Source organism: Mixophyes fleayi, chromosome 4 (genome assembly GCF_038048845.1).
Source record: "Mixophyes fleayi isolate aMixFle1 chromosome 4, aMixFle1.hap1, whole genome shotgun sequence".
In the NCBI taxonomy this organism is placed as follows: Eukaryota; Metazoa; Chordata; class Amphibia; order Anura; family Limnodynastidae; genus Mixophyes; species Mixophyes fleayi.
In genome coordinates, this window is record NC_134405.1 from 263923243 (window position 1) to 263944682 (window position 21440).

General features: G+C 41.7%; 1 protein-coding gene across 4 annotated transcripts in view; it reads left to right on the forward strand.

Moving 5' to 3' along the window:
• Window positions 1-4190: 4190 nt before the first annotated feature.
• The window catches only part of SHROOM1 (shroom family member 1), a 126567-nt gene continuing 109317 nt past the window's right edge, over window positions 4191-21440 (forward strand). The window contains exons 1-2 of one of the 4 annotated variants that reach the window (XM_075209721.1): window positions 4191-4393; window positions 21167-21326. The gene's annotated coding sequence lies outside the window, so the exon portion shown is untranslated. Of the gene's footprint in view, window positions 4394-4414; window positions 4536-7617; window positions 7690-21166; window positions 21327-21440 lie in introns of those variants that run through there. The other 3 variants (XM_075209719.1, XM_075209720.1, XM_075209722.1) reach the window with 3 other exon arrangements.

The window sequence follows — 21440 nt, forward strand, 5'->3', positions numbered from 1 at the left end:
GGTGACCCCAAAGGTTCATCTAATGGTAATGCCGACCCTGAACATATTTATAATGCAGTATACTATTTTGTCCTACATTGCAACACCTGCCCCATATTCTGGGAGTAAAATGGGTGGGGCCTATCATGCAGGCACATTAACAACACATTTCTTAACATTTTCACTTTAGGGCAGCTTTAGGCACCCAACAGGTTCACAATACCAGGGAGGTGTTAGTGCTCGCGGCGGCCGCAGGTACCGCCGCGACTCTCCGGGGTTTGCTGGTGATGTCCCGGCCGTTGCTACGGCAACCGGGGCGTCACTTCCGGTTTCTGTGTCCCGGTTGCCTGGGCAACAACCGGGACGCATTGGTCTCTCTAAACTCCGCGCCCGGCCAGCTGTTAAACAGCCAGGCGCGTGCGCACAGGTTCAGGCCAGCCCTGCACACCTGTTGGAATCAGCCAATCTAGGCTGATTAAAGCTTTAGTCTCTGCTGGTACTTTGCAGATACGATTGGCTACAGGCTCTGCTATTATTCTACAGCTGAGGACATATTCTGGACTGTGTGCTGATTGGCCATCTGTACTATTTAAGGCAATGAGGACTGAGCCTCATTGCCGGTTATAGCGTTCTGTCCTCAGTTCTGCTGCCTGCTTGTTCTCTCTGTTGGTTACTATTACCTTTGATTGACTACCCGTGTTTTGACCTTTGCTTGTTTCTGGACCATTGAACCTTCGCTTCTGACCCTGACCCTTTTGCCTGGATTCCGGATTTTGCTCCTTTTGCCTGTGTGTTTGACCTTTCGCTTGTCCCCGGATTTTGTACCTGTGCTAGTGACCTTTGACCTTGGATCCCCACTTCACTACAGCCTGCCAATCACTCCACTCCTGGGTTCTCCTTTAAGTCAGTATACGTTACTCGACCCTCGGTCGGCCCGCAGCCAAGTCTGTCCCCACCACTAGGGGCTCCAGCGAACACCAGGCCTTCAGAGTAGTCCCCGAGTTTCACTGTACTGGCTTGGGAGTTCCTAACAGGAGGATCTGGTTTTGGCAGGAGGATTTAATCATCACTTTTATTTTTTTGGAGGGGGGAGGTAATATTTGAATAATTTTAAGGTGAGTATTATTTACAAATAGCGGCTGCACTACTTTAGCCTAGCTCCTGTTTTCTGTAAATATCCCCCACTCAGTGAAAAAGGCCATTATTGAAGAAACATTTTATTGAAAAATAAAACATTTTTAATAAAACTTACACGTTTTAAAAAGCAGTATCATGACAAAATAGCACAGCCCCCAAAACTCTCAAACCAATCTCTGATCAATACTAGGGGCCTATTTATTAAGCCATAAACCATGAAGAAACGTCTTTTTCCGCATTGGTTTAGGCATTTTAAAGTATCAATTCTTTCTAACAAAATCTTAACGCAGGAGATAACATACAGTAGCTATCGCCTGCATTTGGCTAACTTTCGCATTAAACCACTGTCCCAATAATTTTCAATGGGTATTGCGGTGGGCCAATGTAACAAGTTCCAAAAAGCCTAGATGTTCTACCCTATAGGGAGAGCATCGTAGGAGAGAGATTTTCAGGTACCTCTTCACAGCCTTCCTGCTCTCTCCTTCGGTAACTACCGTAAAATGGCTTTGCAGTAAACACCCCTGGTCAGAACCCAGAGTTTTCAGGTTAAGAAAGTCATCGCCGGGACATCCGCCAATCAGATAAGCTGTCCCAGGATAATTTTTTGACAAATGTACCTGAAATATCATCCCTTATCATTCTGATAAGAGATACTATTTAACAGGGGGCCCAGGAACAAACACAAGATTTCTAGAGGGGGTTTCCAAGCTACGCTGGCAGAGTAGGCACGACCATCATGCAATTGACGTGGCTATCATTTTAGGTGTTGCATGCCCCACGTGTTACACATAGGTGTGCGCAATACATTTCATTAGGGTGTGCACCCAGAGAAACCTAGAGAAAGATACTCTGCGCCACATTCTGCTTGCTGTTGGAGGGGAGTTTCTAGCACTGCCTAGGTATCATATTATGTCCTACAGTAGTACCCCCAATTCATATTATGTCCCACAGTAATGCACCTAGTTCATATTATGCCCAACAGTAGTGGCACAAGTTGATATTATGCCACACAGTAATGCCCCAAGTTCATATTAGGCTTCACAGTAGTGTCCAAAGTTCATATTATGCTTCATTGTAGTGCCCCAAGTTCATATTATGCCACAGTAGTACCCCAAGTTCAAATTATGCCACACAGTAGTGCTCCAAGTTCATATTATGCTCCACAGTTGTGCCCCAAGTTTATATTATGCCACACCAGTATCCCCAGTTCCCATTATGTCCCACACTGGTGCTCCTAATTCATATTATATACACACACACACACACACACTCATTAAACACACAAACAGCTGTATTTTTATGTGCAAGTTGACTCACCTCTGGAGCCAGCACACAGACCCTTCAGACAGAGCTTTCACATACAGTCTTCAGTTCCACATTGTGTGATTTGGGGAAGTGCTGTTATGGCCAGCGCCACAGCTCCATTTCTTGAAGCAACTGTGACGTGCATGTGTTTTTTATGCTGTCATAGAGAGAGAGGAGCGGAATGAATCTGTGTGACCCGTGACCTCACACTGTATGCAGGCTGGTCCTGGTCATTACATTCCCGGGCCACAAGGTGGTTTTTCGGGCCACTGAAAATTTCCCCTAGGTGCACGCTGGGGGCATATGTGGCCATTAAGAAATAGGCCCACTAAAGCCATCCCTTGTGTACCAATCCATGCCAAAATTCCCAATTTGTTATGCTCACTTGAAAAAGTGTGAAAATTTCAATAAATGTGCAATGTTTTGCTCACAATATTTCAGTATTTAATGTTTTTGGGTTCATTTACATTTTAAGCTTTGTGTCTGGCATTCTTGTTACAAATTAAACATATTAAAAAAAGCATTATTTTATTTCTACAACTGTTGCAAGTTTTTGTTCTTTAAATCCTGGCTTATGGCAGACACAGGGCACTTTCAATTGAAAAATGCATCCTATAAATATTGTGAAGAGTAGAGTATCACTTTGCCCTTTTTCTTTAGTGTCCTGTTGTCATGTCTGACAAGAACATGAAAGATAATACAAATCATCATATAATGCTGTAATTAAAAAGGGTTGTAACATTTTATTATAAAAATACCACAGACAGGCAACTTTTGCCAGTTACGTTACGTGTGCTGCAGCATTTTGTGAAAATAATTAGATCTCATTTCGTTTTCCTTGTATAGTCATGTGACCTTAACTAGAGCAGTCACATGAGCTTGCTCTCTATTCACACAGAGACCTCTGGAATTGTATTACATTCTTGTGTAAAGGTCAGCTACTGTCCGGCTCTTTCCTTGTTCCTGAGATCCTGCTTATAAATTCCAAAGTACAATAACCCTCTTGCATTAGGGTTGTGCTCTCATTTTTATCGGTTTCAGAATGAGCAAAGCGCTTTTATTAGGTTTTACAAAAGCACACGGCTATGGGGCAGCTTTTTATTTAAAATCAGTGACATATAAATGGGTGATTTACTGATTTTCAACACTTTTTTTTATTAATGGAAACGAGTTGATACCATGGTGACAGGTATTCCTGATTCATATATAGCACTCCACAAATGCTGCATTCTGTTGAAAACGTTTTTAGTAAGCAGCATCATGCATAAAGACTTACATATTGTTTTGTGGTTGAAAAGGAGATCAGCAAATACAATTATTGCAGATGTGTAGCTTAATATCCTTCATTCCTATAATTGATACATTTTAATACCTTGCCAGAAATTTAAAATGATGTATAATCAACTGCACCACAGTCCCTGTGCTTACAAAACAAAAACGAGAGAAACAAAATCCTGTAAAATAAACTAACAAAAAATACAATTGCTGTTTTTACATCTTCATTAACTCATTTGCAACAGGTAGTTTGAAATGCGTTCACTGACAGCAAAAAAAAAAAAGACCATTTATTTGTTGAAGACATTCAGTTTTCCTTGGCTCAGACCAAACAGGAGATTTTTTTCCTTCATTATTTGGCACAGGTTAAATTGTTTCCACTGTGACATCAGAGTTTCAGGTTGAGGCTCTCAGACCCGCCCCTGCCTTGTAATTGGCCGAGAAACCTAAACCCTGCCAGTTACCTTTATGGTCAGAAAGTAGTGTGTGGAGAATAGGAGGAACTGAGAGGCAGGGACTGCAAGTGTTTAGTTTGGACTTAAAGCAGATGAAACAGTTTCTTTTACCAGGCAGTGTATATTTTAGCAAATATAGCCACTTCTTCACACAGTGAGTTACTGACTTTGTTTCCATGGGATTCTGATGTGATGCAGAGGGACATTTGCTGAGCCACAATAGAGAAGATCAGAATAGCCAAGTAAGTGGAGCTGTTGCTAAGACCTGTTTATTTACAACAGCAAAATATTTCAAGTACATGTATACAGAAATGGTTGACGTCTTGCTTTGGAGACAAGCTGTTATTGCTTATGAATATGTCCAAACGGAATTGGTCATTTAAGGTATGTTGTTAACATGGAATTATATTGTTTAGCATGTTATATTGTGCCTGTTCTTCCACTTACACTATTTCTTCAGTTAACCCTCGCTGTGCTTTTTCTCTGTCAGGGTTAATTACTCATGATATGTTAAAGACATACTATAGCGTATTTAATATCTGCATGAAATTGTAACGGCTCTTGTTGGATTGCTAGCTTCACATGCTGTTCTAACATCCAGTACAGATGATGTTGTTATTTTTAATGTAATTTCTACTACTAAATGGGAAATTTAATAATTGTTTAATAGGAAATGTATACTGTTTTACAGCTTTGCATACTAGTGACGTTAATGTATGTAGGTAGTAATATCATGGTAATTAAAGTGAGGGCTAGATAATGCAAAAAAAACTTTGTAGCGTAACATATGGTAAGCAAACAACAGTTTTAGATTGCATCAGACTCATACTTGCCAACTCTCCCGGAATGTCCGGGAGACTCCCGCATTTTGTGAGAGTCTCCCGGACTCCCGGGCGAGTGTGGCAATCTCCCGAATTCTGCCCACTTCACTAGGAAGTGCCCCACTTCCTAGTGAAGTGGGCAGAATTAGATCCCAAACGCCGCGATTCCCGGTGAATCGCGGCGTTTGGCCCCGCCCCCGCTGTCAAATGACGCAATTTGCGTCATGACGTCACAGGGGGCGGGGCCGAAATGACGAGATTTCGGCCACCCCGCCCCTTCACGCCCCCCTCCACTGGCTGGCTCCCGGAAGGGAGCTGAAGAAAGTAGGTAAGTATGATCAGACTGCTTATATTTTATACTGCCAATAAGGGCTCTAACCATGCCTGTGATGGCAAAAGTGGTATTATAAGGAGACTCGCATACAATTGATCTGATATCTTGTAATGGACTCTTGTTAACAGAATATACCTAGCACAAATTACCAGTATAAAGACAGCCAACCTAATGTGATGCTTCTTTCCTGTACACTCCTGGGCGTCTGTGATTTTAAAGTCACAATCCTTCAAAATTGTTTTCTATTGACTGGATTTTCATGACATCAACAAGTTTCTCTGGGGAAACACTTGTTGTAAAACACCATGCAAGATCCATCTATTCATACATAAGCACTAGACTTTGTAGTATGGACCCCCACACCAATACTTACACCTGGCATTAGACATTTCTACTTTTGTTGGGACTTTATGATTCATTTTGAATTATGCGATAAATACATCCACCCAAAGGAATAATGTAGGGATGTTTCAATCACTGTGAATGTGTTCTGTTCATTACCAATAATCCTAATAATTTGGTGCAAATGTTGACTATGCGTCTACCTACCAGCATCATATCACTTCTAAACAAATATATCAATCAATTAAAAATGATCCTACTGTCACTAATGCCAGATGTATGAAAAGAGGCCTCACTTTTTTTCTATTCAACAGATCAAGCACAAAAAATTTAAGTGTATTTAGCATCACAATGATTTGCCAGGGTGACACTATTTGTTTGAAGTGTTTTGTGATAAAAAAGAGCCACTTTTATCATTTAATGTTTAAGTGATGGTGCTAGCGATTAAATTTGGCTGATGTACAGGCTTACCAAGTGTACCACTGCTGCATGAGAAATCAGACTGCATTCTTCAAATACACTGTTACATACATGACTGTGTCACCAGGGTGCAGTTTTCTTTATTCCGTCAGAATAAATATTCGACACCTGGTTACACTTTATTGCAAATAGTGAACCTTATTCCTCTGGATATTTGTATTTATCAATATGAGTAAGAGAACTTCCACAACACTTGTCATAAGATATAAGGATTTATCATCCAAAGATTGTCTGTAGTGTTACAGTACCAGACTATTTTACCCAATGCCTACCAATGAAGAGTGCCACAATATTACCCTGGTGAGTAGCAGATGCTCCTCTGTAACAATTACCAGGTTTAATTGAGGCTTTATCCCTTTTCTATTGGTACTGTTAAGTAGTTAAGGACCCGCACCTAGGCAAATATCTCTAGTAAAGGAATACTTTAAATCAAATCAGAAACCACCAAAGGGGCTAAAGTCACTTACCAGAACAACCATACTGTATTTGGCGAGACAGACAGGGGAAACACCGAAAGCTACACTGGAGACTTTGCCACAATGTTCTGATGTACTCTGCCTTACTACTGATGAGGCTGTCGTCCAGCTCAGGTGTCCCACCTCCCCATTTTGTCAGCACACAACAATACAAAGACCTATAGCCTTCCCTAAGGGCCTTTAGAGCAACAGCGAAGGATAGCTTCTTCTTCTCTTCTCAGCTGTGAAAGCAAAGTTGGAAACATAATCCTCAGCCACCACCATTTAGAATCTCCCCCCATCATACAGTGCACAAGTTCTTATGTTTCCCATGGTGGAGCATTCTGGGTGCAGGGAGGAGCTAGCCCAGGACTAAGGCTCATTTGCCACACTTATTTTGAGGGGTTGGCAGGAGGATGGGCTTTTTGGCCATTTCCTCTGGGTTTCCTGCTGTAAAACCCCCTCTCAGTGAAAATCTGTGAGCTTGACTTGCTCTTCCAGGGAGTAGTTCCACTATGCTTTCCTGTCACTTCCCGAGGGGAGGACGCTGATCAGGCTCTCTTAGGGACACTGGTATCGGGAACACAGGAAAATGGTACATTGTTCACAGGAAGGTACATTGTGGTGATTATCAGTGTCTCAGGAAAATAGTTTGTATACATAAGTATGAACGAACAACAACAGAACAGAGAACTGTAAGAACAACTTTTAGAGGTGTACTGCTTGCTTCCTGATGAGATGAAGTCCTAAAAAGGCTTAATATTTTATTAACCGTGCCTTTGACCAAAATATAATGAGCAATTATTGAATCCTTTAATGGAGTTATAAATAAATGATGGTACTAGTAATAAGACTACAACAAAAATCTTCTGAAGGTGTGAATTATTGATACGTAATGGTTCCTTATGACTAATTTTTCTGTGTTAAACTGGCGTAGGACTTTCACATTGCAATAGCAATATAATTAATGCTGATACAATGAGCTTTGAGCATCCCATATGCCTTGACATCGGTTGTTTTAATGTCATGCTTGACAGGATACCACATACTGCTTTCAAGTGTTGTAGGATCCTGGAAGCCATCTTGTTTCATTCTGTTAGGCAAAGGTAAGAACTTAGTGATAATATTTTTACGTGCATTTATGTTAGCACGGTCTGTGAGTTAAAACAAAAATACACTGCCTTTTGAAAGTACGTGTCACAAATAAATATATACTATAATATTATATTCTGTAAAGGTGGCATGGCAAGCCTTGCAAAACCTCAACTGGGATCTGTAATGTTATTGGGGATTTTTATACTACATTATTTTTACATTATTGGATGTGTGTGGTAAAAGCGCAAGAGGATATTTTGTAATCTTATTATGAAAATATTATTATGGATCATTAACATGAATTTGACACTTTAAATCCCCTATAATTAAATTGTTGCAGCAATATCAGTGATTATAGCACTTCTGTGTCATCCCCTTATAGCTAAAGTTACCAGTACTATTAAACTGGATACTGAGAGACAGTATGAAAGATAATTGTAAGATTGATACCCTTTGTATCTATTAAGCATTTGATACACTTGCATGCGGTGTCCCAGTATAACAACAATTACATATGAAGACTAATTACCGCTCTGCATATAATGCATTTTTCAGCTGAAAATGAACTGTTATTATGATATATTTACAGACATTGGTACCAGATAGCCTTACAATGAGAAATTCATCACATACAAAAATTAAAGTTACGAGTTAGAGTGTTGGTATCTTGCCATTCTTTCATAGTTAACTTGCATTGTCCACCATTCTGTATATCCTAGCACTATATTGAATACCCACTCTATACTAAAGCATCATCTTAAAACAGACTCTGTAGCTTTAATACCCACTTTGGACAAAACATAATTGTTATGACCGCGCTGTACCATTTCATCAGCTATGCACTCTACAACATATGGCCAGATTTAATTCTACTCTACTAGTACAACAGCTGGAACACTCACTCTATAATATAGCCTGCATACACTCTGTACCATGACTCTAGCTTTAATGCTATTCTGTAGCGCAACATCATCCTGAATACTCACTCTGTACCATAACCTCAACTTTTATAACCACTCTGTACCATAGCCCCATCTTTAATATCCATTCTCTACTGTTAAATAAATAAATCATACTAAAAATATGTGTCCATTAACATTGTATTGGGACTGCCATTTAACTGATACTCGCCCATGGCACCAATGTGTATCTATTTCAGTAGTCTGATCAAGCTATGGTCAGCTGAAGTGGTGGACATAGAGAGTCAATCATGCACACTGAATATTCTCCTGGCTTGGAAGCCTGGGGAACTCATAGTGGGATGGAGTAGGGATATGTTTGGGGTTTCTGAGAGAGACCCTTGTGACTTTGGATTTGGAAAAATTGTATTTGAAACTAGAATTCCTTTTTAAAATACTACTATAATAATTTGGTCACTGGGGAATGTTTTATTGGTGTGGTATGTAATGCCATCTTAACTAAACAACTTATATTCATTCTAGTAATAATTGCAAATATGTGGCACACATCGTAATAGGCAGTTGTGTGTCTGACAGATGAGGTTGCAACTTGTATTCTGTCTGTGTGAGTAAGCATTCTCATTAGTTGCTTTTCAGAGGTAAAATAGCTTCTTCCCTTCAGGCAAAAAGTAAAGTGAAAGTGATGTTATCAGGAATTAGTTTATTCTTCTTGATCTAACAGGCCATGCCGGCTCTTCCACAATGCTAAGTGGCATGCTTTCATATCCTCATTAGCATAAACCTTCTCTCATGAACATATTCACTTCTGCATTCCATATATTGTATTTAGTACCTCAGTCTTTCTATCTACCATTTGACTAGTTGGATATCTTCTTTCCTTTACAACATATATGGACAGATACAGCTGAAATAAGATCCAACAAGAGTATGCATAATACATATGTAGTACACACCCTTGGTATTGCTTTATATTTCACCGCACTGCTTCTTTGGTCCTGAGCAAAATAAACCTCCGTTTTCTAGCAAGTACTCAGATTTCATACCCACCCTGGTTTGGCACGTCTGTCCCAGTGTCAAAGCTCTTGCATTCTGATGCACTGAGTTAGAATTCCAGGCGCTATAATAATGTGCCTTTTTTATTATGCTCTGAAGAATTCAGCATTGATGTCCTGCAAGCATGTCTCAAATAACTTTTAGATTTATAGGGCAAAAGCTCTTTTATAAAACCTTTACTGCTGAATTCCATGACTGCTGAATGCCATTATAGTTTATATGTTGCCAGTTTTTATGTGATCATGGTGTGGAGGTTCTACAATTACATAGGATATTTGTAACATATAGATTTAGCTGTAGGATGACTGCAATCTGTTTCAAGCCATACTCATAGAATATCATAGTTAAATGTGTTTTATTTATAGCTGCAATGTTTCTTTCTGAACAATTCAGAACACTATCCCCTACTTATTACATGGTCAAGATAATGTGTGATGGGTGAAGGTATTAAAGTTCACAAGTATCTTTATTACCAGGTTTTTTATATAGTTCCAATATATTATGCAGCTCTGTCCAGTGAATTCAATTCTGTACTTCAATGACTGCCCCATTGATGCTTTGCAATATAAAATCCCTACTACACAGACACTCGCACTAGAGTTAATTTTTGCCAGAAGCAAATTAATCATACCATGTGTCTCATGGGCGAAAACTGGAGCATCTGGAGGAAACTCATGCAAACACGGGGAGAACATACAAACGCCACACAAATAGGGCCCTGCTCGGCATTGATCTTTGATCCAGCGCTGTGTCTTCCTTTGTTTACTATTTTTCTTTGTTCTAAAGGGTTATTTTAAGTGGTGGATCAGTGAGTGAGTAAATCCCTCTAAGGCCTTATAAGCCTGATAGGATTCTACACCATAGTTGCCTACTCTCCCGGAATGTCCGGGATACTCCTGAATTTCTGGGAGTTCTCCTGTACTCCCGGGAGAGCAGCAGTTCTCCCTGATCCTGGCCGGCTGTGTAAACTAAATGGAGGGGCCTAGTGATGTCATGGATCCAACATCGTGGACCCGCCCCCTGTTTTTATTGGTTCAGAGTAGTGATGTCCGTTTTTGGGGGTGAGGTTAATTGACACAATTCTTCGAGCCCCGCCCCCACACACCCACCTGGCCCCCGGAGCTCCCGGGAATTATCTTGCGCATGTTGGCAAGTATGTTCTACACATTTCCACACATTGAAAGTGTCAATCTGAAATGTATGTCACCCTATGATTTAGATTACATATAAGAATAGTGTTGTTTTGTAGGGAGTTTTGTATGTCATATGCACCTGGAGTGATCAGTGTCCCCAATCCGTTTTCAATCACTCTCTTTGCAATCCCTGTGCAATTGGGTCTTACTGCAGAAGTGTGGCATGCCAGTGTCTTGCATTGGCTTGCTTCATTAGACCCAACTCTAACCCACACATCACTACACCTGATTGTCTTCGCTCATACAGAAGTGGACAAATAAAACAATTTGTAATTGTTGCACAAGTATAATCATCAGTACAAACTTATACATACATATCTTATATATTGGGCGTATTTATTTGCTCATTAATTTCAGGTGTTCGGTGACTAAGTGGTTAGCACTTCTGCCTTACAGCACTGGGGTCATGAGTTCAATTCCTGACCATAGCCTTATCTGTGAGGAGTTTGTATGTTCTCCCCTTGTTTGTGTGGGTTTCCTCCAGGGTAGTAGGTTAATTGGCTGCTAATAAATGGACCCTAGTCTCTGTGTGTGTGTTAGGGAATTTAGAATGTAAGCTTCAATGGGGCAGGGACTGATGTGAGTGAGCGCTGCAGAATTAGTGGCGCTATATAAATAAATGATGATATGTTGCAAAAGTTTGATGCCATAGTATTTTATACAGTAAGTACACCTGACCAAAGCCTTTCGCTAGTCAGTATTAGACCTAATTGGCCAGAAATTGCAACTTGCATGGGAGCAAAAAGGCTGCAGATCCCAATTTAGATCTGATGGGGCAGCCATCAGATGGATGGTACAGATGACAGATATAGTTGGATGGTGACTTATGCAGCTGTCTTCAGACCCCACTAATGAAGCTCACTCAGATCCTGATGTTTGGTGCTTGGGCTGTGTACGTGTATGGCCTAATCTGACAGGGATTCGGTCAAGTGGTTGGCTCGGCCAGTGGATAGCTTAAGCATATGATTAGTTTCTGAAAAATGTATCATTAAGGACTCATTCAATTAAGCCACAATTGAATTAGCATAGAAAAGTAACCTTTGCTATTACTTATTTAGACTAGCTTATTATAACTATTTATATATCAACATATACATAGTGTTATACAATCAAAAATGTTTTATTCATTTACATCAATTCCTACCTCAGTAGCGCATGCAATCTATCACAAGCACACAAATGCTAGGGTCAATTTTGTCCCAAGACAACTACTAATATGTCTTTAAACAGTGGGAAGAAACCATTGCACCTATAAAAAACCCATGCAAACATTTAGAGGACACCTAAGGGCTGGAATCCAAGGCCGTAACACTTCTGCAGAAATGCTAATCACTGTGCCACTGTTCACTTCATGCAAAAAACATATTGTTATGTTATTTAGGGATTATTATGACTAAATAAACTTAAATTTATAACTTATTACAACTTACTGACTCAATATCTCCTAGCAATATTTTCCAAACATTCCTATTTTCATTATTAATATTTCCAGGTGTTGTTGTGGTAACTGATGCGTGGGGATAGATTGTTAGTTCTCTGTATAGTCAATGATGTTCAGTAGCTCCAATCACCCTCATGTGTCCCATACATATTGTTTTTTTTCCCCATCACTGGTAAGCTGACACTTGTATATTGTTTTACATGGTGCTTGTAACTGAATTATTAAAATTAATGTTTTGAAATAATCTTGTGCTCTTATAGTTTTTAAGCATTTAAATATTTTTCAAGCCATTTTATTTAGTGTACCTCTAACATTGGAAAATAAACTAGAAAACCTTACTGGACAGAATAATAATTCTTGGGTCATGCAGGCTTCATCTAACGCTTGTTATATCATTGTGTATGGCAGTAGAATTAGAACACGCGCTGGCCACTATATAAAGAGATATGTTACTGGGGAGGCTTCTTTAGGATGAGCATATGTTTTAAAGGAAATGAGCCAGTGCTGATTGAAATGGACAGATATTAGCAGTGCAGAGAGAAATGGAGATTGTGCTGGAATTTTGTTGAAAGAAACGGGTAGATAGGTTGCTGCAGGCGGGGGGAGCTGTAAACATGGTAGACAGAAGTAAGTGATGTGGGGTAGCTGTGCACGTGAGTGCTTATGCACTGTATGTGTGTATGTATATATGTGCAGTGGCGGTATCGAAAATGTAAGTGAATGGAATTTGATTATTTGGAAAATAGTAGGCGGTAACATTTTTTTCATTTCACTTATGTGCCACATTCTTAAGTATTTCTGGAGGTAAATTGGAGGATTTGTCAAACTTATTGTGGATAAATATAAGTAGAAATTGAGGTCATATGTATAAGAGGAGAAAATGGAAAGTAGCAGATGAAGCACAGCTTTCTACATTAAATCTTCCAGGAGCCTGTAAATTTGTCTGTAAATGTTCTCATTTGTACTAATAGGGCGAAGGTGTTGGCTGTGATTGATGCAACACAATAAAGGTCAGGTCATAGGGAGTTGACTTATGTAGTGATGAGTAGAAAAGTCACATTTATTGCAGGATGTTCCATAATGCTTTGGGTGCAGTTGTGTCTTAAGTCATTTTACACATATATATGACAATAAATCCGGTTTTAGGCTAGTTGCTCCATTGCATTAAACAAAAAAGTTATTTTATTATAGACTTTCATAAGAGATGTGCAACTTTGAGCAACTGAGATATTCTGTACCGTAAATACCGTAAACATGTACGACATAGTCCAGTTTGGCCACACAATTTGGTCAAACTATACAAGGTCTGTCAGTTTGGTGAATAACCACTTTGGGAAATGATTTAACAATGACCTGATTCACAGGCTGACAGTGTCCGTCTTTCCTGTATAGTTATAATCTTACAGTCTTACCTTTTGGCTTGAGAAAGTCTCACTCTGAGACGAAATGCGTCGCCTATCGCTGTGGGATACACTACTACTGCTCATCACTTGGAGTCTGAACACATATTCGATACACGGAATTAACTTGTGAAGGACCTGACATCTGGTTCCTTGTTTCTGCCCGGGCAGGTTTTTTCAGCACACCATCACGTGCTGATCGCTGCACGCTGGAGTAAGCCGCTACATTCAACTATCAAGGAGGTTGTGCTTTTTATGACACCGTGGGCACTTAACAGCGTATAGCTGTACAAGCACTTAAATCCGGAGAGCCGTGAACTGAGCTGAGACTAGGGGATCGTGAGTACCGTTGGTTTTCGCCATTCCCATCTATTGCTGGACATTTTATTAGGCTCTACATTCCAGTTACCAATACCTTCAACATCAATATTATTGTTACCATACCATTTTCTCTATCCCATATATATGAGAATATGGTTTATGTGGCTTCCATATTTATTCAGCTTAACAACATTGTTCATATGACCTGATTGATTGCAGTTTTTATGTTTGGGAGTATTATCTCTTCATTTTATTATATTGTCGGATCCTTAATACATATATGTACATTATTAAATGTTTGAAGTATTATTTATTCTGCCCTGGTTTTTGACCAATTTTTCATATTTATAATATGTAATCCAGAGTGTCATTTAGCGCTGTTCCCCTTTCTTCCATTGATAGTTATAAACATGCCCTAATGATGTTGATCAAATGTATTGGGCATTGCGATTATTTTGGGGTCACGCATGCCATGCTAGTAGTTCCATGTAGTAGACCAGAAACTCCTCCCCTCCACTAAAAAAGTGCCCTATATAGCGGCACTGTACTATACAGCAGCCGCGGCGCTGTCAAAGAAGCGTCCGCTGCGGTGCTGTATTGTATACAGCACCACCACGTACGCTTCTTTGACAACGTGCGCGGCTGCTGTATAGTACAGTGCTGCCTAAACTGAGCTGCTGCGCATGCGCGGCAGCTCTCTCGCTTTTTTTTTTTTTTTCGGTGGAGGGGAAACTCTCCCTTAAAAAATGCTCCGTGCGCCCTTGTATTAGTATACTTACTGACTGTCGGAATGTCCAGAAAACTACCAAAATAGTGATTGATCTACTAGAATCCCAAGAGAGTATGGCAATCTCCCTGTAACTGAGCAAGATGGAATTCGTGGGCGGAACCAATCATCACACTGTGGTAAGTCATACCCACCCACAACTTCACAAAGCTACTCTCCGCATCTACCAGCAGAAAGGCCTGAAAAGCAGCAACTATGTGTATTACTGAGCTAGATGACATATTTGAAGTAACGGATGTATGTATATATAAATTGTCTGTTCTATCCTTTACCCTCCTAAACAAAGTCTGCTGTCTGTAGTATTTCTTTATTCTTCATCATTCTGGGTTACTTTTTTGTTAGAGAATGTTAAGAACTATAGGTGGTCAAATCTGCACATAATGGATGTGGGAGGAAATAGTTAAACTTTTTTAAAAAAAATAGTTTCAGTGCACAGTGAGCGTAAGACTGAACAATGTATTTTATTTTTTATTGCTTTATATAGGACATTTCAATTTTGGGGTTTACTTTAAGTGGAACCAGTGGTGTTTACAGCATCAACAAATCCAGGGCAGAGCTGCCATACTTGTTTGTAAACATCTCTTCTTTGTTGTGAAAGTAACCAGGAAATGAAAGTGCACCTGTCACCTACACACAGTGGGGCAGCCATTTTGTATGGTGAATCAATATTTGAGAATACAGTATATTAATTCATTAACAACTGGTAACTGCATCATTTTGGCCCCGCCCCCTCAAGTAAAATGCCAATCTTTTGCTTTGGTGGTGGGGCAGGGTCAAAATGACAAGATTCCCAGTGAATTGCGTCATTTTAGCAAGTTCATTTCGGGATGCAGGAGAAATGCCAGCTCTCCCGGGAGTCGGGGAGACTGACCCGAATTTCGGGAGTCTCCCGGACTTTCCAGGAGAGTTGGCAAGTATGGTTGTATGGACTTTATTAACATCCCATGTGATAAGGCCTGACAAACAGGTTTTTTGTACCTGTGTTAAAGACCGGCATATGTAATACAAACCGAACCCTGATTTATAACCTGATTTGAACTGTTACCCGCACAAACACCAGTCTCTCCTCTCTTTCACAGTGTCCTGGCAGGACATTATTACTTCAGTTCTCTAGTTTACAAGTACTATTAACCATATAAATAAATGATGCATAATATTCTATTCACCCAGTCCAGGTAGACACCTGGATTCTGTTTGCTCGTGAAAAAAATGTCGGGCATAGAACGTTGGAATCCAGCGTGTACTGATGCTGATGGGCTGCACAAAGGCCTGCAGTCACATCATTTCTGAGGACCGGTGCTGCTCTGTCGAGCATAGAGCGCTGGCACTCAGCATGTTTGCAGGTGCCATCTTGGGAATGTTCCAAGTCCCCTCCTGAAGATGGGGAGCGGGGAGGATCGGATCTAGAGCGCAAGTCCCGATTAGGGTGAGAGAGAAAGTATACTACTGTCTGCGGGCTTAACTCGTGAAAGCCCCGCAGAACAGGGGGTATTTAAGAATTAATGAAATCTAGGCAAGGTAGACGGACAGGGAGGAGTTAATAGGAAGCTCCACCTGCCTTCATCAGCATGTTTGTTTCTTCTGGAGGCACCAATCCATTGCTGAGCATGGAGGAACCTTTGCAGTCAAACCAAACACACGTTGGCTGCAGTCAGACTCCCTTCTGCCTGCTAGTGTTAGCAGGAGGCTAAGTATCTTTTCCTTTGCTTTTATATCTCACATTGTACTTGCTGCATTGTATGCAAAGGGGAAGTATATTGTGTGCTATAGAGAATATAGTGAAGCCGATATATGTATAATAATTTGAGGTCTAGTCACTACATTTTTTTGGGGGTTTTGTGTGTTTATATATAAAAAAAAAAAAAGGAAGACCAACAGGCTTATTAGAGAGAAGCTTGCCTTTGGTCTGCATTCTCAGACTGCCAAGGAAGGAAGGAGAAATCTCCCCGCTTTTCTACAGCAAGAGGGAAATACAATCGAGGCAGCCAAGGCTGTAATTCAGTCAAGACAATGCTGCACAGGTTTTTCTACTCTCCAAATTATTTTGAGCTGGTCCTTGGCCCTCTAGGAGGGCTAAGTACCTTTTTCTATTATTATTTACATATTATAAAAGAAAACATGCACAGTGTTTATATTGCTATAGTGTATATATGTATGCTGTTGTTTACAATAAACATTGTGCCACAAATCACAATTTCTGTGCCTAGGTTTGCCATAGTAGTATAGACTGGTACCTAGGTGCGTGTGTGTGTGTGTGTATGTATGTATGTATATATGTATATGTGTGTGTGTGTGTGTATATATATATATATATATATATATATATATATATATATATATATATATATATATATATATATATATATATATATAGTATGTATGTATAAGTTTTCTTATCTGTTTGAGCTGTTACCTTCTGCTTCTATACTAGACAGGTGGCTGGTAATAGGAGGAAAGTATTAAAGTATTATCTTTATATATAACAATGTCATTCAAGGGCAAGACACCCTGGACTAAATATTACACCTGCTCCAGGTGTAAAGGATACTTGCCAAATCTCCCGGAATGTCCGGGAGACTCCCGCATTTTGGGTGGGTCTCCCGGACTCCCGGGAAAGTGTGGCAATCTCCCGCATCTACCCGAATTAGGGACAAAATGCTGCGATTCTCAGCGTCATTTTGGCCCCGCCCCGTGACGCAACGACGCAGAAAATGATGCAATATCAGAGCCCCGCCCCCGCACGCCCACCTGCCCCAGAGAGGCTTCAGGACACCAACTGAAAAAAGTTGTAAGTATGGTTTAAAGTAAAGCTTCCTAGTGGACAGTCAGACATGGGTGGTTTGTGCGGACTGTGATGCGGGGGCTGGGGTGAACAGGCCCAGTGTTCTGCTCCACAGTAGTTGGAGGAACTGGAATGGACCGTCACAACGGTGCAGTCGGTGTCGGCACTGATTCAGATATTTGCACATCTGGCAGAGATCCCCAGCCAAGATCCCGCCCCTTTAGCCTGTCTGTTGCACCATTAGGAGCAGGACAGGATGTGAACCTGAGCCTTTGTGGTCATTCATCCACCTCCTCTTTCAGAGGCCCCTCTCTGGGAGAGCATGCATGGTACACGTCTTTAGTTAAAGGCCTGGATCTGATAAATTGGTTTCTGGACACTCCCAGAACCCAAGCATGACTCTGCAAGTATCATAGGTCTACTCATTTTCTCTTCGCACTTTCTGATTTAGAAGAGTCTTCGGTGGAGGAAGGTGAGCTCCTTGAAGATTCGGATCTCCCCCCTGGTGGGTGATATGGCTGAACCCTCAGGGAATCAGGGCATTGAGGATCTGGTACTGGCAGTTTGCCAGACATTGAATCTATTGGATCTAGAGGAACCTCGATCAGATCTAGGTCTCTCTTTAAGCGCAGGAAACGTCATGTCTGTTTTCCGGCATCAGAGATGAGCTGAGTCAGCTTGCAAGCAGCCAGATCGTAAGTTTGTTATACCACACCGATTTCTAGTCCTTTATCCCCTGCAGGCATTAGAAACGGCCCGCTGGGAACAGGTTCCAAAACGTGGATATGCCAGTGGCCAGGCTTACTCCCATACTACTCTTCCACTGCCGGGTTTTGTGGCACTCCCTGACGCCACTGACTGCAGGTGGTGGGTTTTCTTAAATCCATCTTCCTGGTGGCAGGTGCCTCACTAAGACCTATGCTGTCTTCAGCGTGGGTTGCTGGGCAATGGTGACCTGGGCTGACCAGCTGGTAGCAAGGTTACAAGACTCAGATCTTATTCTCCTCGCTCTACATTTAAAGGAGGCCTCAGGTTACCTGTCTGAGGCTGCTCAAAACGCAGCCTCAGTTTCCTCATCTATCTTTGCATCGGCAATAGTGGCCCGTAGGACACCCTGGCTCAGGTCCTGGGATGCCGATGCAGAGTCCAAGAAATATCTGGAGGCTCTTCCCTACTCTGGCTCAGCCCTTTTTGGCCCAGAATCAGATATCATCGCTCAGGTCACTGGAGTTTAAAGTACCTTCCTTCCGGTGAGTAGCCCTAAACCTAGGATTCCGAAGTTTGGGTCTTTTCACCAATCCCTTTGGGGGGGGGGCATTTGGGAGAGGCCAGATCATCAGGGGTAGGTGCTCTGTGGCCAAAGGTCATTTCCAGAGAGGTAGAGCCCTATTCTCTACAAAAAATCCAGACCCCAGGCTCCCAGACAAACCGGCAGCCTGACTGGACCCTTCCTCTCTCTGTGACCGCAGGGGTAGAGGGACGCTTGCTGTGGGTCAGAATTCTTGAAACATCATTCTCCCAGACCTTGAAGAGGGGGTGATCATTCAGGGGGTCAGCATAGCTGTTGTTCTAAGGTCGCCCCCCTTGTTCTTTTCACATAACGATGACACTAAATTGAAGCCAGGCTGTCGCTTTGCTTCCTTCAGCAGAAGTCATCTGCTGGAATATGACCAGGAGAAGGTTCCTGTAACTACCTTAGCCCCTCAGACCTCTCCTCAAGAGATGGCTGGGCATGAAAGTTTACACTCTTCAGATAACCTGGGGGAGCCCTAGTCTCGCTACTTCCTGTAGGGCCCCTTGAGCAGGCAGAGGGACTTTCCGTCCCTCACAGAGCCCCAGAATTTGCTGGCCTTTCTAGGGTAGCTCCTGGTGAGCATAAGGGTTCCCGATTGGCCCCTAAACATAGGGTTCACAGACATTCTAAGCAGGGTAGCAGTTCCAAGAAGGTTTCTGTTCCGTTGAGGTGACCTGTTATGGCAGGGCCCGGTTCCATACCATCACCTACCTCTGTGGGTTTTGATGGCATGGTTTTTGAGGCCATGAGGCCAAACTCTGGCGGTCCAAAGGACTTTTCTCCAGAGTGGTAGACACCATGCTGCGAGCCAGGAAACCGGCCTCAGCCACATTTATTACATAGTGTGGCATACCTACATTAAGTGGTGCAGACGAAGACTCTGCCATTTGACTAATTTTCATCTTTCCTGTATCCTAGCCTTTCTCCACGATGGCTTGGACACAGGTCTGTGACTTTGGTCCCTAATATCCAGGTGTCTGCCTCATCTATCTTTTACCAACTGAAAATAGCTGATATTCCTGAAGTAAGAATCTTCCTTCAAGGGGTCCTGCATATACAGCCCCTTACGACTACCTGGGACCTAAACTTGGTTCTGACCATGCTTCAGAGTTCCCCATTTGACCCAATGGGTTCAATGGAGCGGGGTTGGCCGGCTTCGAGGCAGACCATCGCTAGGTGGATTAAGTCCACAATCAAGCAGCCCTACATCACTTCCGAACGGCCTGTGCATAGTCGTATTGCTGCCCATTCCAACCGCTTAGTGGGGGCTTCTTGGGCTGCACATAATGGGGTCTCAGCAGATTAGCTCAGCCAGGTGGCCACCTCGTCCTCTATGCATACCTTCACTAGGTTTTATCAATTTAATGTGTTTGCGTCCCCGGACGCCAGTTTCGGCCGCACAGTGTGAGGGACCAGAGTGTCAGATCGGTCCCTCCCTTAGGGGGCTGCTTTGGTGTGCCCCCATTGGAGCAGTGCCCCCCAGATAGGATGAAGGAGAAAAGAGGATTTTTATACTTATAATAAATCCCGTTCTCTGATTCCATCTGGGGGACACTATGTTCCCTCCTTTCTGCTCTTCTGCTGTTATTCTTGGGGGGTTTGAGTTCCGTTCCTTCTGGCTTTTGTATTGCACACTGAGGTTTGCAGGGGGTCGCAGAGGGGATATAGCCTGTTGGTGGGAAAGTTAACTATCTTGAATGCCTACTCGATGTTCCCTCATACAACTCCATGGTAGCAGTGTCCTCCAGATGGAATCAGAGAGAGGAATTTATCGTAAGTATAAAAATCCTCTTTCTAAGAAACAAACACTTGGCAACTGATAGGCATGTGAGAGTGGATCTATTACGCTTTGGGGTTGTGTGGCAGCCAGTGGCATGAGAAATACTGTGCACGTATGAGAATGGGTTTTAACCAAATACAAAAATCGTAGAAAAAATCGTAGAGTTGGTGAAGAATCATCATCATTAACATTTATATAGCGCCTGAAGATTCCGTAGCAATTGGGAAAATCAGAAATAAAACAATACTGGGTAATACATACAGAGAGGTAAGAGGACCCTGCTTGCAATCTTGCGAGAATCTGAAATTAAGTTGTAAAATAGTCTTCAGTTCCCAAACTTGAATATTATTGAAAATCTGAAGGGAAGTCTGAAACATGCTGTGCATGAAAGAAGACGTAAGAATATTTCTAGGTTAGAGAGCTCTGCATGGAGTGAGAAAAAATAGTGAGGGTAGAAAGACTCTTACCTGGCTATAAGAAATGTTTGGATTTGTGATATCTGAATACCTAATTTCAGGTAGTTCTCCTGGACCCTCGGGAAAGCAGGGGGACTCAATGGTGCGAATCAAGTTATTTTGGCCCCACCACCGCAATATGACCAGAGCTGGGTTTTTTCTTCAAAATGGGCAAGTATGGATTTCTGCCAAAAGAAGTGCTACGAAGTACTAACTGACAAGGTGATCAAACTTTTGCACATGCTACATTCATTTTATTTTTCAGTCTGTTGAATTCAGCAAATAGTAATTTGTGCATTAAAATGTGCAGCAATATTTAATGTGTAAGTTTTAAGC